Here is a 13,575-nt window from a genome sequence, read left to right as displayed (position 1 = left end):
ATGCCATATGTTGTTCTCTGTCTTTGTAAAATACTTGGAAATATCTTTAGCTTTAAATAAAGTTACTCTTATTTCGCATACACATTTGCTTTGATTCAGAAGTCACTTAATATAATGCGGTGAATGACATTGATCAATTGATAAAATTTTAGAAAGAGATACAATGTAAAACAATCATTATAGTTAAACCAAGGATTTGCGCGTATAATGGATCAGTGGGTGTATACCACGTGACAAATTGGGTCATAAATGCTATGTAGGAGGGCAACATTTTGCTTCGAACGCAGACTTTATACAAAGATAACTTTACTTTTTTTTCACCATTTTAAATGAAACATAGCACAGTCTACGCCGCTTACGGAGCCCCGCCTTTGGTCTTTTACCAGAATTTGATTGAGAGTTAAGTTTCTTCAAACACATCGACAAACCTTTTCACGAAACGGCTGTCTGACGGAACACTGTCAAAACATTTGGAAACAGGTTTTGCGATGTGTTTGATTAAACTAATCACCTTATAAATCTCCGGTAAAAACGAAGGCGGAGCTCTTTAAGTTAAGTGGCATAGACTGCCCTTTGTTTTATCTAAAATGGTGAAGAAAAGTTATATTTGTTTCGAGTCTTCATTTTAAGCAAAATATTGCCTTTCGACGTCGCATATATGGCGTAATTTATCAAGTGGTATTCACACACTGTGGATCAGTGATGTATTAAAACCATTAGATTCCGTTTTATCAACTACCTCATGACCATTCTGCGTAGCTGCGCTGCTTTTTTATAGCAAACATTTCTTGCAAGATAACATATCTATTTCAAAACTAATTAATATAATGAAGACTTCAAACATACATCAGCATAATAACGGATGATTCCTGGTATTATCAAATAGCAAAGCAAGTTCCATGATCCTTCGATAGTCTGGCAAACGACCGATATTTGAACAAATTTGTTTATTAATTATTATATAACGGCACTTTGCGTGTGCGGTCCATTTGTTTTTAATTCTACTGATAATTTTGCTGTTATAAAACAAGCGATTAATACAAAATCATCAATAAAATGGAAGATCTCACCATTTTAAAACTAGACGTGAGATACATTAGGAGTAATTGACCATTAAAACTTTCAACGTTTCAAACTTGTCGTGTTAATCAACTGCTTTGCTTTCCATATCCTTGTGTCCCAAAACAGTAAAATTTGCAAAAGCTTTCTGACGTGTACTTGCGTCGATAAATCGTCTGTCTGTCCTTTTATGTACGAAATGTGCTTGTTTTGTGAAAAGTGGTTTTATATTTGTGAAAATCAGAATTAGGATAAATGCGAAAATGAACATTCACTGTGTATTGGTGTACCTACCAATCTGTGACACAGGAAAAAAAATAAAATTATTTGGGTCTTGCTAATAAATTTGTTGTTTTAAATCAATTCATCGAAACATATTGCGTAATATTGGTCGTAAAGTTCGATATGAATCATAACACACGCTCGTAAATATTTATTTCCATTATTTTTGCGTTTACATCAATAATATTTTATTCATCTTTCGATCTTTTTATGCCAGTGCATTCACATCAATATTGATCTCACACAAAATGTTTTAAGTCGATGATGTAACAGAGAGGTGAAATGTGGTCTGTTTTATATGTTGATTTCTGAAGTAACTACACACCCTTTCACATGCTATGGACGAAACAGTAAGTTAAGTGCGTCACGATAAAAGAAAAGAAACGAACTGATCATCATTATTTTCAACTCTTAAACATCTGCCTACACTGTTCATCTACATGTTATGAGTGGAATCGACTCATTTGTTTGACCAACAAACCATTTGGATTCCATATATGGTGAAGAGAAAATAATTCGTGTTTCGAATCAATATCAATATGAGTATTATCAAATGTAATGTATTTAATACAACCGAATATCACACAATCGATCAACTATCAATTCCATTAGAATAAAGAGCTAAATCAGGAATGCTTTGTTCTTTCTGTTAATGTTGGCTTGATATGTTAACAGTGTTTACTTATTTCAATTAATTTGCTTTCTCTCACTAAAAGACTTATGACAGCTTGGCAGTGATTATGCTGAAATCCATACTCACCTGTCTTATAACATATACTCAAGTTCGTACTCACATACAAACAACTTTTGCACAGTTTATAACTGAGCACTGCCTCACCTATTCACTAGTTGGAAATTTCTTTAACTTTCCATGTCCTGTTTTCTTCAAACATCAAAAGCGTTCTGACGTGTAAGTGCCTTGATACATCTTCTTTCTGTCGTTTTTAAACGAGATGCGATTGTTTTGTAAAATATGGATTAATAATTGTGATACTTAGAATTTGAAAAAAATGTGAAAATGTGAAACATTCACAGTTTAACCCTGTACCATTTAACTTTAGTTATATTAATATACATGATTTGGCTTCTCGTAATCAATAAGTCTTTATAACACTTCAACATGTTGCAAAATATGCATGTTCTACTTCTGGACACTAAAGAGTACAATAAAACCTAGTAATAATTTAAATTTTGAAGGTAATAATTTCCCACCCACATTGTCTTGTTGATGGCCCTTAAGCGGTTGCTTATTAAATACTATTTTTGCTCTTCTTTTAATGTTAGGAATAAGAATTAATCGGTTGGAAAAAGTAACATCCACTTGTACTTGAGTATGCAATACATTCGATTAAAAAAGTGTTAAATCGGTTCAAAACTAGACGTGAAATCCATTACAAGTAATTGACCATTAAACCTTTTTACGTTCCAAACTTGTCGTGGTAATAAACTGTTTTGCTTTCCATATCCTTGTGCCTCAAAACAGTAAAACTTGCAAAAGCTTTCTGACGTGTACTTGCGTCGGTCAATCGTATGTCTGTCCTTTTATATACGAGATGCGCTTGTTTTGTGAAAAGTGGTTTTGTATTAGTGATACTCATAATAAGGATAAATGCGAAAATGTGAAACATTCACTGTGTATTGGTGTACCTTCCAATCTGTGACACAGGAAAAAAAAAAAATTCTTTGGGTCTTGCTAATATTGTTGTTGTTTTAAATCAATTCATCGAAACATATTGCGTAATATTGGTCGTAAAATTCGATATGAATCATAACACACGCTCGTAAATATTTATTTCCATTATTTTTGCGTTCATATCAATAATATTTTATTCATCTTTCGATCTTTTTACGCCAGTGCATTCACATCAATATTGATCTCACACAAAATGTTTTAAGTCGATGAAGTAACAGGGAGGTGAAATGTGGTCTGTTTTATATGTTGATTTCTAAAGTAACTTCACACCCTTTCACATGCTATGGACGAAACTGTAAATTAGGTGCGTCACGACGAAGAAAAGAAACGAACTGATCATCATAATGTTCACCTCTATTAATCTGCCTACACTTTTCATCTACATTGGTATGAGTGAAATCGACTCATTTGTTTGACTCACAAACCAATTGGACGTCGTATATGGCGAAGAAAAACGAACAAAGTCGTGGTTCGAATTAATATCAATATGAATAATATCAAATGCGATGCATTTAATACAACCGAATATTACACAATCAACTATCAATTCCATTATGGTAAAGAGATATATCAGGAATGCTTTGTTCTTTCTGTTGATCTTGGCTTGGTATGTAAACTAGTGTTTACTTAGTTCAACTAATTTGCATTCTCTCAGTAAAAAGACTTATGACAGCAAGGCAGTGCTTAGCTAAAATCCATACACACCTGTTTTATGAAATATAAAATAAGTTCGTTCTAGCATACAAACAAAACTTTTGCACAATTTATAACTGAGCACTGCTTCACCTATTCACTAGTTGAAAATCTCTTTAGCTCTCCTATTCTATCCAAACATCAAAAGCTTTCTGACGTGTAATTGTTTGATACATCGTGTGTCTGTCGTTTTATATACGAGATGCGCTTGTTTTGTAAAATATGGATTAATATTTGTGATACTTAGAATTTGAAAAAAATGTGAAACATTCACAGTTTATCCGTGTACCAATTAACTTTAGTTTTATTAATATACATGATTTGGCTTCTCGTAATCAATGTTTTTAAAGATCATTGTTTTATGTTGCATAAACCTTAGAGGTTTTGTATAATTGTTTTACCTTTTTTATAATTGTCTCATTATACTGTTTTTGCCAGCATTGTTTTTCCATTCGTAAGCACTGCTTCACAATCGCTTATTACAGCGATAATTTATAACGTTATATCTGTTTTATGTATAATTACATTGTGCACAACAATGTATAAGTTATCTATACAACAATGTTGCTACTATTTTGAGAATGTTTTGACTGATTACTCACTTATTCATGCATCATTGATATTTAGTTAATAATTTATCAGACATACCTTTTCAATCAATTATCGAATATTAATTGAGTTGCACCTCAAAAAGACAGGCTCTTCTAAAGAAATTATTATTGATATGTCAACCGAATACTCATTATGTTAATATAAGCGTGCCGTGTCATCAGATTATTGTAGAATTAATGTTGACTAATTACACTTTTAGCAGAAAATAATATATGGGACAAAATTTCAGCGCTGTCAAAGCAAAACAGTATTTCCTTCTCAAAAAACTTGACATTCGTCGAAATAATCGATTATAAAATTCCAAATCAATGATCGAAAACTTTTTCGATCAAATAAACGATTTTGTTTTCAATCGTTCTTAACGTTACAATTTACTTCGAACTCTTACTTTACAATAATAACAAGTACGTATCGCAGATTTAATGTGGACTCGTTACCATGAAGTACACTGTTCATTTCAAGAATGTGCTTATGCTAATAGCCGGTCTGCCTTGTTAGAGCCAATGAATACCTTGCATGCACTTCTTTGAGTAGCACCATATCGATTCGTTTATTGTTAATCATTCCTTCGTATGACTAGTTATTTATTGAATATTATTTAATCTATGGTATTTGCTGGGTTACTGTGGGTATAAATGGTCAGCCTGTGTACGTTAATGTTCGTCCTGAATGTCTTTTGGTGAAAAGGTTACATGAAAATTCTAGCGATAGGAAACAATGAACATTTAAATACCGTTATTTTGGCAGGTTTGCTCCCTATAATCGATTTTATACTCACAATAGTTAAAGAGCGTTTACGCATAATTATCATACAATTGAAACTGTATGTACTTTCGAAATTACAAAAAACAAATCATACTATTAACATTATTAATAGCCATACTACCTCCTGGATAGATAAAAAAAACCTGTACGTCTATCAATTTGAGGGCTCTAACAACGTCAGTATGCAAAAACGAAGTACTCTGGCATTATAATCCAGTTAATAATTGTGAGGCATTATTAAGGAATTTCCACAGCACAAGAGTGGTTCTGAAGAACCAAACCTCATGTTTTAGGTCATTTTAAGGCTCTATTTTCAATACATGTGTGCTTTGATACATGTGAAGGTGGTTTGAGAGCTTTGTAGATTTGAAGACATAAATATTGTTCAGATTTTAGACAAAAAACATATGCACATTTTACACAAAAGTGTAACAATATTTGGAATGGTTTCAGGTGCAAACATCTTTATATTACTTCAACATGTTGCAATATGTTGCAAAATATGTATGTTTTACTCCTGAACACTTAAGTGTGCAATAAAATATAGTAATGATTTAAATTTTGAAAGGTGATAATGTTAAGGCTTCCCACCCACATTACATTGTTGATGGCCCTTAAGCGATAGCTTATTGAATACTATTTTTATCTTCTTTTTGTGTATGGAATAAGCATATATCAGTTGGAAAGTAACATCCATTTGAACTTGAGTGTGCGATACATTCGATTAAAAAGCTATTAAATCGGTTCAAGGAATAAACAGGAACGTTCAAAGAAAATTTGTTTGCGAATTTGTTTGAAGCTTTTTTCTTTTTTGGTCAGTAATATTTATCTGTAAGCTCGCATGAATTAACAGTCAAGGGCGAATTACAACAGCGGGTTCGAAGAATCAAACCACATGTTTTAGGTCATTTTAAGGCTCCATTTTCATTACATGTGTGCTTTGATACATGTGAAGGTGGTTTGCGAGCTTTGTAGATTTGAAGACATAATTTCTTATTCAGATTTTAGACCAAAAACATTTGCACTTTTTACACGAAAGTGTAAGAATATTTGGAATGGTTTCAGGTGCAAACATCTTTGACACTATTCAATCAATAATGTGTACTGGCTTTTTGGTGATTACTTTTATTTTGAGGAAGGAAGGAAATCGCATGTTTGTAACGCGAAATTCTAAATTAATCACTATTTCAGTATATTTTCTTATTTCAAAATATTTTATAAAAAAAACAACAAGATATTTTAAATTGGACATATTGTGTCAGAAGACTTTTCCGTGAAATGAAAAGGAGTATTTTAACAAATTCTGTAATGAAATATCCCTTTATAATTTTGCTGAAGTCTTTATTACACTTCAAAATTTTGCAAAATATGCATGTTTTACCTTTGAACACTTAAGTGTACAATAAAACCTAGTAATAATTTAAATTTTGAATGGTAATAATTTCCCACCCACATTGTATTGTTGATGGCCCTTAAGCGGTTGCTTATAAAATACTATTTTTGCTCTTCTTTTAATGTAAGGAATAAGTATATATCGGTTGGGAAAAGTAACATTCACTTGTACTAGTGTGTGCAATACATTTGATTAAAAAGCTGTTAAATCGGTTCAAGAAATTAACAGGAACGTTCAAAGATAATCCATAGTAGCATTGTTTTGGAATTTGTTTGAAGCTTTTTCTATTTTTTATCAGTAATCTTGATCTGAGCCTATTTCTTTTGAAGACAAATATTTACAAAATGTGTAAAACTGTATCCTCGCATAAATTAAGACAGTCAAGGGCGTATTACGCATATGATACATATGTTTGTTAGATACCTGTGCCAACTTTTGAAACTGCGAAGACAGTCCCGTTGAAATGATTGTAAAATTCCACTTAGACCAGTGCTTGTAGGAACTTTGGCGGTGTGTGTATGTGAGTGGTGGGTGGGGGGAGGGGGTGCAATTAGTGGCAGTGATCAGCCTCAATTAAACTGTAAAACTGGACACTTTGGAAGAAATTTACTCTTCAAAATGGTATATCTTCCAGGTTTCTGTTTGAATTGGCTATAACAAAATACCATTTCAATGTGACCTCGTCAACTCAACCACTTTGTCTGTTGTTATCAAACGGTTCAAGATATCAAGATGTATGTGAAACTTAAAAAAAGAATCTATAGATTGCATATCATGACGATTGTAATATCTTAGTTAAAACGAAAATGTGTCTGTTACATCAACTGTACCGTCTTGATTTGTGCTGTCTGATTTTCCAGAGGTCAAGAAAATTCTAATATTGTATGGGTATTGCACAAAGACAACACCGTATTGAGAGCGAGCTATCTGGTTAAATATAACTACAAGTGCTCAGTGTTCGCATTGATCTTACTGACATTTAGGACAGTTCCATCGCTTGTCGAGTGTATCTCCGAGCTAGAGTCCTCCTCATTGCCATTATCTGAATGTTACATTTAAAGCATCGACTTACCGCAGTAACGGCGCTATTTTGTAAAGATTATTTTGTCGACTTACTTATAACGTGTCATTTATAGTTACTGGATATGAATATATACTCATACATATTTGTATTATTTGAAATGAGGTTTTATCTGTAATATATTTACCAGTCTATCAGTGTATCATCAGCCCTTTTTCGTCGAAGGGTAGCTTGTGTGTATTAATTGCCTTCCTACTGGTGATAGAAAAATGAATAAATATTCTAATATTGTTATTTGGCAAATACTTTCTGATAAACGATGTACATATGATACGATCTATGTAACATTTTAATACAAATAATATGATCAAGTGTATGAAATTGCGAAATAGTTAAATACTTTATGAATCTCATAAAGACCTCAGTGACAGGAAGGAACTAACGTTGTACACCGGGCAATTTGGAATCTGACACATTATTCAGAAATGAAGTACTATAAAATTATAAACGAGCAAATAATTTGGTAGTTATTTGTATAATTAGTAGGCATATTTTTGTTTGAAATAAGCAATATGCATTTGTACCTGAATGCGCCTTACATGCGATAAAAAATATTTTTAATCGATTCCACAAATTTTCTGGAAAAATACACGAAATCTGTGCGTTCTTATTCTTTAAGCTATTGCAAGGTATTAAGTATGTCAAAGACGTACATAGAAAGCAATCCTTAAATATTCCGAAGTTTGAACAATCAAGAATTATGTCCCAATCGTACAGAAAAACTGTGATTTATAATGTGAGGTCGTAAATAAAGTTTATAGACAATAAAATTGCATACCGGTAAACATAACACTGTGTTATATTATAAATTAAAGTACTTTAATACAGGTAATGCGATTATTATTGTTTTACTACAAAGCAAACAATTTCTCTTGAGACTGAATTGTTCTAATTACCATATGCTATGACTATATTTAAAGGAATTGCTTGATTCTTGTGCACGTGTTTATCTACTCAAGTTAAAGGCAAATTACAATACATAATACATATGTTTGTTAAATAAATGAGCAAATGTATTTCGGCCGTAAAATACTGCTTAGACCGGTGCCAGCAGGGGGTGTTGACAGTATCCAGCTTGCCATTGTCAGTGGTATCAAATAACGCTCTTTATCGAGTATGTTTTTGTGCTTCGGAGAGATTTACGCTACAGATTGTATGCAGTACACTTTAGCAACAACTTGCCTTTTCACTGCAACAGTATATAATTTCCATGAGATGTGCTGAAACATGTAAACAAACATTTCTCGATGTATGTGCAACTAGATAAGATTATTTTGATTAAATATCAGATGTTTATTACATAAAAAAGTTCAAGATGAAGCGAACATGAAAGAAAATATATTTCTGCAGCGTGTTTTCACCGGTTTGTATTTTTCTAAATATTCCGACTGTTTCAAAATGCAGAAATTCTACAGACACGGAGAATAGTCGAATTTATTGTTTAATAGGCTTTTTTCTGCTCAAAGAAACTTTTGCTACATACAATGTACATATCGACCGATGTCAAACATGGCGTGTCCAAAACACAGTTGTAACAAAAATGATAACAATTAGTATCAGAATGCGGATTAGGCTGCTTATCGGTCAATTTTTTATATTCAATTTGATTAAGCCGAAGTATATTTCAAAATTTCGTCATGTTGTCAATCGATCTACATAAAAGGCTCGATGAAAGTTTTGCAATTATGTTTAGAATTGAATTTAATTAGAATACATCAACGGGACATTTTGTTTTGTTTTTAAAACAAATGCAAAACATTTTCGGCAGGTGACTTATCTAAAGGTCAAACTAGTTGAAACTATGACAAGAAATATGTTCAAAAAGAATAAATCAAGACTTGTCGTTAACAATTGCGTGTTCATCTTCACCACATGCCTAATAATGATGTAAATGCAGAGACCCGGGCGCTATGACGTCAACCATAAAAATCTACCAGATCCATGATTAATAGCATGCATTCCACCAACCGCGTTCCATTCTGCTGCGGTATTGTAATAAAAATCCGGTCTTGCTAATATTTTCGTTTTAAATTTAAATCATCCAATTTGAAACAGACAGCGATCGTAAAATTGATTTTGACACATAACACACTCTCGTATGTATTTATTACCATATTTCTGGCGTCCATATGCATACTATATGATTCATCTTTCGATCTTTTTTATGCCAGTTCTTTCGCATAAATCTTGTTCTTACATCTAATATTGTAGGTTCGATCAAATTTACGATGTAAAATATCTCATAGAATACCCATCGATTTCTTCAAATAGACCAAGACGATGATTGCATGGTGACTTGTGTCTAAGTTTTCCGATTGTTTCGAAATGTAGAAATACGTAGAATAGTCGAATTTGATGTTTCATAGGCTTTTACTGCTCAAAGAAATTTTTGCTACATACAATGTACATAACGACCGATGTCAAACATGGCGTGTCCAAAACACAGTTTATAACAAAAATGATAACATGTAGAATCAGAATGCGTATTAGGCTGCTTATCGGTCAATTTTTTATATTCAATTTGATATTTTAGAATTTCGTCATACTGTCAATCGATATTCATAGAAGAATCGATGAAAGCTTAGCAAATATATTTAGAATTGTATTCAATAAGAATATACCAACGGAACATTTTGTTTTGTTTTTAAAACAGAAACCAAACACTTTCGGCAGGAGATTTGTTAAAAGGTTAATCTATTTGAAACTATGAAGAGAAATATGTTCAAAAAGAATAAATCAAGATTTTTCGTTAGCAATTGCGTGTTCATCTTCACCACATGCTTAATAATGATGTTAATGCAGAGACCCGGGCGCAATGACGTCAACCATAAAAATCTACCAGATCCATGATTAATAGCATGCATTCCACCAACCGCGTTCCATTCTGCTGCGGTACTGGTAATACAAATCCGGTCTTGCTAATATTTTCGTTTTAAATTTAAATCATCCAATTTGAAACAGACAGCGATCGTAAAATTGATTTTGACGCATAACACACTCTCGTATGTATTTAATACCATATCTCTGGCGTTCATATGCATACAATATGATTCATCTTTCGATCTTTTATATGCCAGTTCTTTCGCATAAATCTTGTACTTACATCTAACGTTGTAGGTTCGATCAAATTTACGATGTCGTAAAATATCTCATAGATTACCCATCGATTTCTTCAAACAGACCAAGACGATGAATGCATGGTGACTTGGATATGTACAGAATATAATGAAAATGTAATTTGAAAAACCCATAAAAATAGACCCATCTTAATTCCAAACCGAATTCTTCCCCTTTCCGTAAAATATACCGAGTCTGAGTAATTATTTAAAACAAATATAGACATCAATATAATCAATTCGGAATCAGCAATCCGTTAAAATGTAGGAAGGGAAAAATAAAAACAGCTGCATATAACTTTGAAAAACTTCACAGCCTTCTGATTCTGATTTATGCCAATATCCTTCCTGATGATAATGCATTTGCATATTGGATGTAAACAAACCTACTTTTTCTCGAAATGCATCATTTATTAACGGAAATTAGCTTGAAATTTTAATCATTTTATTAATATTTAATGCCAAATGGGTGTAAAACGCACCATCTTTTCATTACATCGAACTTTATGCCAATAACTCCGATAAGATAGCTCATCTTAAAAATATACTATTGAAATTGCAAAGTGTATGCCAGATACAATCCATCAAAATGTGACTAAAATAGAACAAAGCAGTGATGATTCATGTAAGCTGTATTTTATTTTGCTGAAGATATTAAAAAATACCACGAAAGTAGTATCATTCTTTTATTCTATCATTAAAAGTAGTTCAAGGAAAGGCGTATGAATTAATAATTCTTAAAAAAGAAATCGACTACCCAAGAAGTGTGTTCAATACTTTCCATTCGAAGTTCAAAGCCATGTTTTAATTAAAATTAATGTGCAATATTTCCTTTTATATATGTTAACCGCCATGTGCTTCTCTCCCGAAATACACATGTAACCTCGCTGTAATCCTTCAAGATGTTAAGAATCTGCCAGAGAGCTGCACCTGTAACAACCTGTGCTTATTGAGAGCCATTTATATTTATTAATAATCCAGGGGTGTTTTCCGCCGAAATACCTAATATTAGTAAAAGTGCCATTATACAAAAATAACGATACCTCTTCAATTATAATTGCCAATAAAGACCGCTTAGTTCAACACGTGAATATCGCTCATGTGTGCTGATATTTTCAGATTATGATGCAAACTAGTTTATGGACGACAAACAGACGCTAACGAACTACCTAGATGTAGTGCAATAATGCAATACAAATCACAGGGACAGACACAAATTCAACACAGCGGAGCCTCTCCTTGCCCTACAGTATTCACTGCCAACACGTATGTCATATTATTACTATCCAAATCACGTGCCGCCATAAAACAAATTTAATCGTTAGATGATGAACCTTTATTAAAATATTGCAGGCATATGTGTACAAAATTCATTTGTAAAACATATAAATGTATAACTGAAATCCATCAGTTCTGCTCATCAAAGGCGATTTCTGTGTTAAATATTTAGACAAACCCAGTGATCCAAAGCCTACTATAATCTTGCTAAGACCATTTGTTGGTATGTGTCTACGGTCATGTAGATGCACAAACTACATCCTAGTATGAAACGATTTGATTGAAACTGATCAGTGACAATAATTAAACGTTTATTAAGACCCATTTAAAGTGAAGGTACGACCGATCCCAAATCCGACAACCGCTGGTTTTTCGTGTCAAAGAGCATTTTTCGAGTAAATGTAAATATTGCTGTATTGGCAACTTGGCGGCTTCGAAGTTCTGTATTCAATTAGTTGTTGGGGGGTGCATGGTCCAGCGTAATTGTTTTATGTATATATCGGCAAATGAAAGTTTGATTTAGCTCAAACTGACCAACAGAATAAATGTATGGTCGCATACTATGGTAATCTGAGTTGTTTTTCGACATTTATTTTGGTAGCCATATTCAATAAAACAGATGCTTTTGAAATATTTTTTCTTTTTTAACTGTATGTCTTATACAGTAATTTTCCACAAGACGAAGGTTTTATTGCAATGATAAAAAACAATTAAAAACATTGATAAGACAAACAACACAGACATTGGTAAGACAAACAACACATATTATAGCTATGACCCATCCATCAAAGGCACTCAAAGATACAAATATAGCGTCACAATTCACTCAAAGACACACACATAGCGTCACAAAACACTCGAAAAACTGGCAAAACGTCAAAATACACTCTTAAGAGAAACACAAAGCGCCAGAATACACTCGAATAGACATACATAGCTTCACAAGATACTCAAAGTGACACACATAGCGTCACAAAACACTCGAAAGGTCATACATAGCGTCACAGAACAATCGACGATACACACATAGCGTCACACATAGCGTCACATGATACACATAGCGTCACAAGACACACATACCGTCACTCATAGCGTCACAAGACACACATTGCGTCACACATAGCTTCACAAGTCACAAAGAGCGTCCGACATAGCGTCACAGGACAATCGAAGAGACACACATAGCGTCAAAGGACAATCGGAGAGACACACATAACGTCACAGGACAACCGAAGGGACACACACCTAGCGTCACAAGACAATCAAAGAGGTACATCTAGCGTCAGAGGACAATCGAAGAGACACACATTGCGTCACAAGACGCTCAAAGAAACACACATAGCTTCACAAGACACTCAAAGAAACACACATAGCGTCACAGTGAAATCGAAGTGACACACCTAGCGTCAAACATCATTCGAAGAGACACACATAGCGTCAAAGGACAATTGAAGAGACACACCTAGCGTTACAGTATATACGAAGAGACGCACCTAGCGTCACAAGACAATCGAAGAAACACACATAGCTTCACAGGACAATCGAAGAGATACACCTAGCCTCACCGGACAATCGAAGAGACACACCTAGCGTCACAAAACAA

At 33.3% G+C, this 13,575-nt stretch overlaps 1 protein-coding gene across 3 annotated transcripts in view; it reads left to right on the top strand.

The window, feature by feature from the left end:
- The window catches only part of LOC128223967 (neuronal acetylcholine receptor subunit alpha-10-like), a 121,921-nt gene that overhangs the window by 25,903 nt on the left and 82,443 nt on the right, over window positions 1-13,575 (top strand). For 2 of the 3 annotated variants that reach the window (XM_052933522.1, XM_052933514.1), the window contains exon 2: window positions 11,814-11,960. The exons of the other annotated variant lie outside the window; for it this stretch is intronic. The gene's annotated coding sequence lies outside the window, so the exon portion shown is untranslated. The remainder of the gene's footprint in view (window positions 1-11,813; window positions 11,961-13,575) is intronic. 3 annotated transcript variants of the gene reach the window in all.

Source organism: Mya arenaria, chromosome 2 (genome assembly GCF_026914265.1).
Source record: "Mya arenaria isolate MELC-2E11 chromosome 2, ASM2691426v1".
Lineage (NCBI taxonomy): Eukaryota > Metazoa > Mollusca > Bivalvia > Myida > Myidae > Mya > Mya arenaria.
This window is presented reverse-complemented; position numbering and strand designations above follow the sequence as displayed.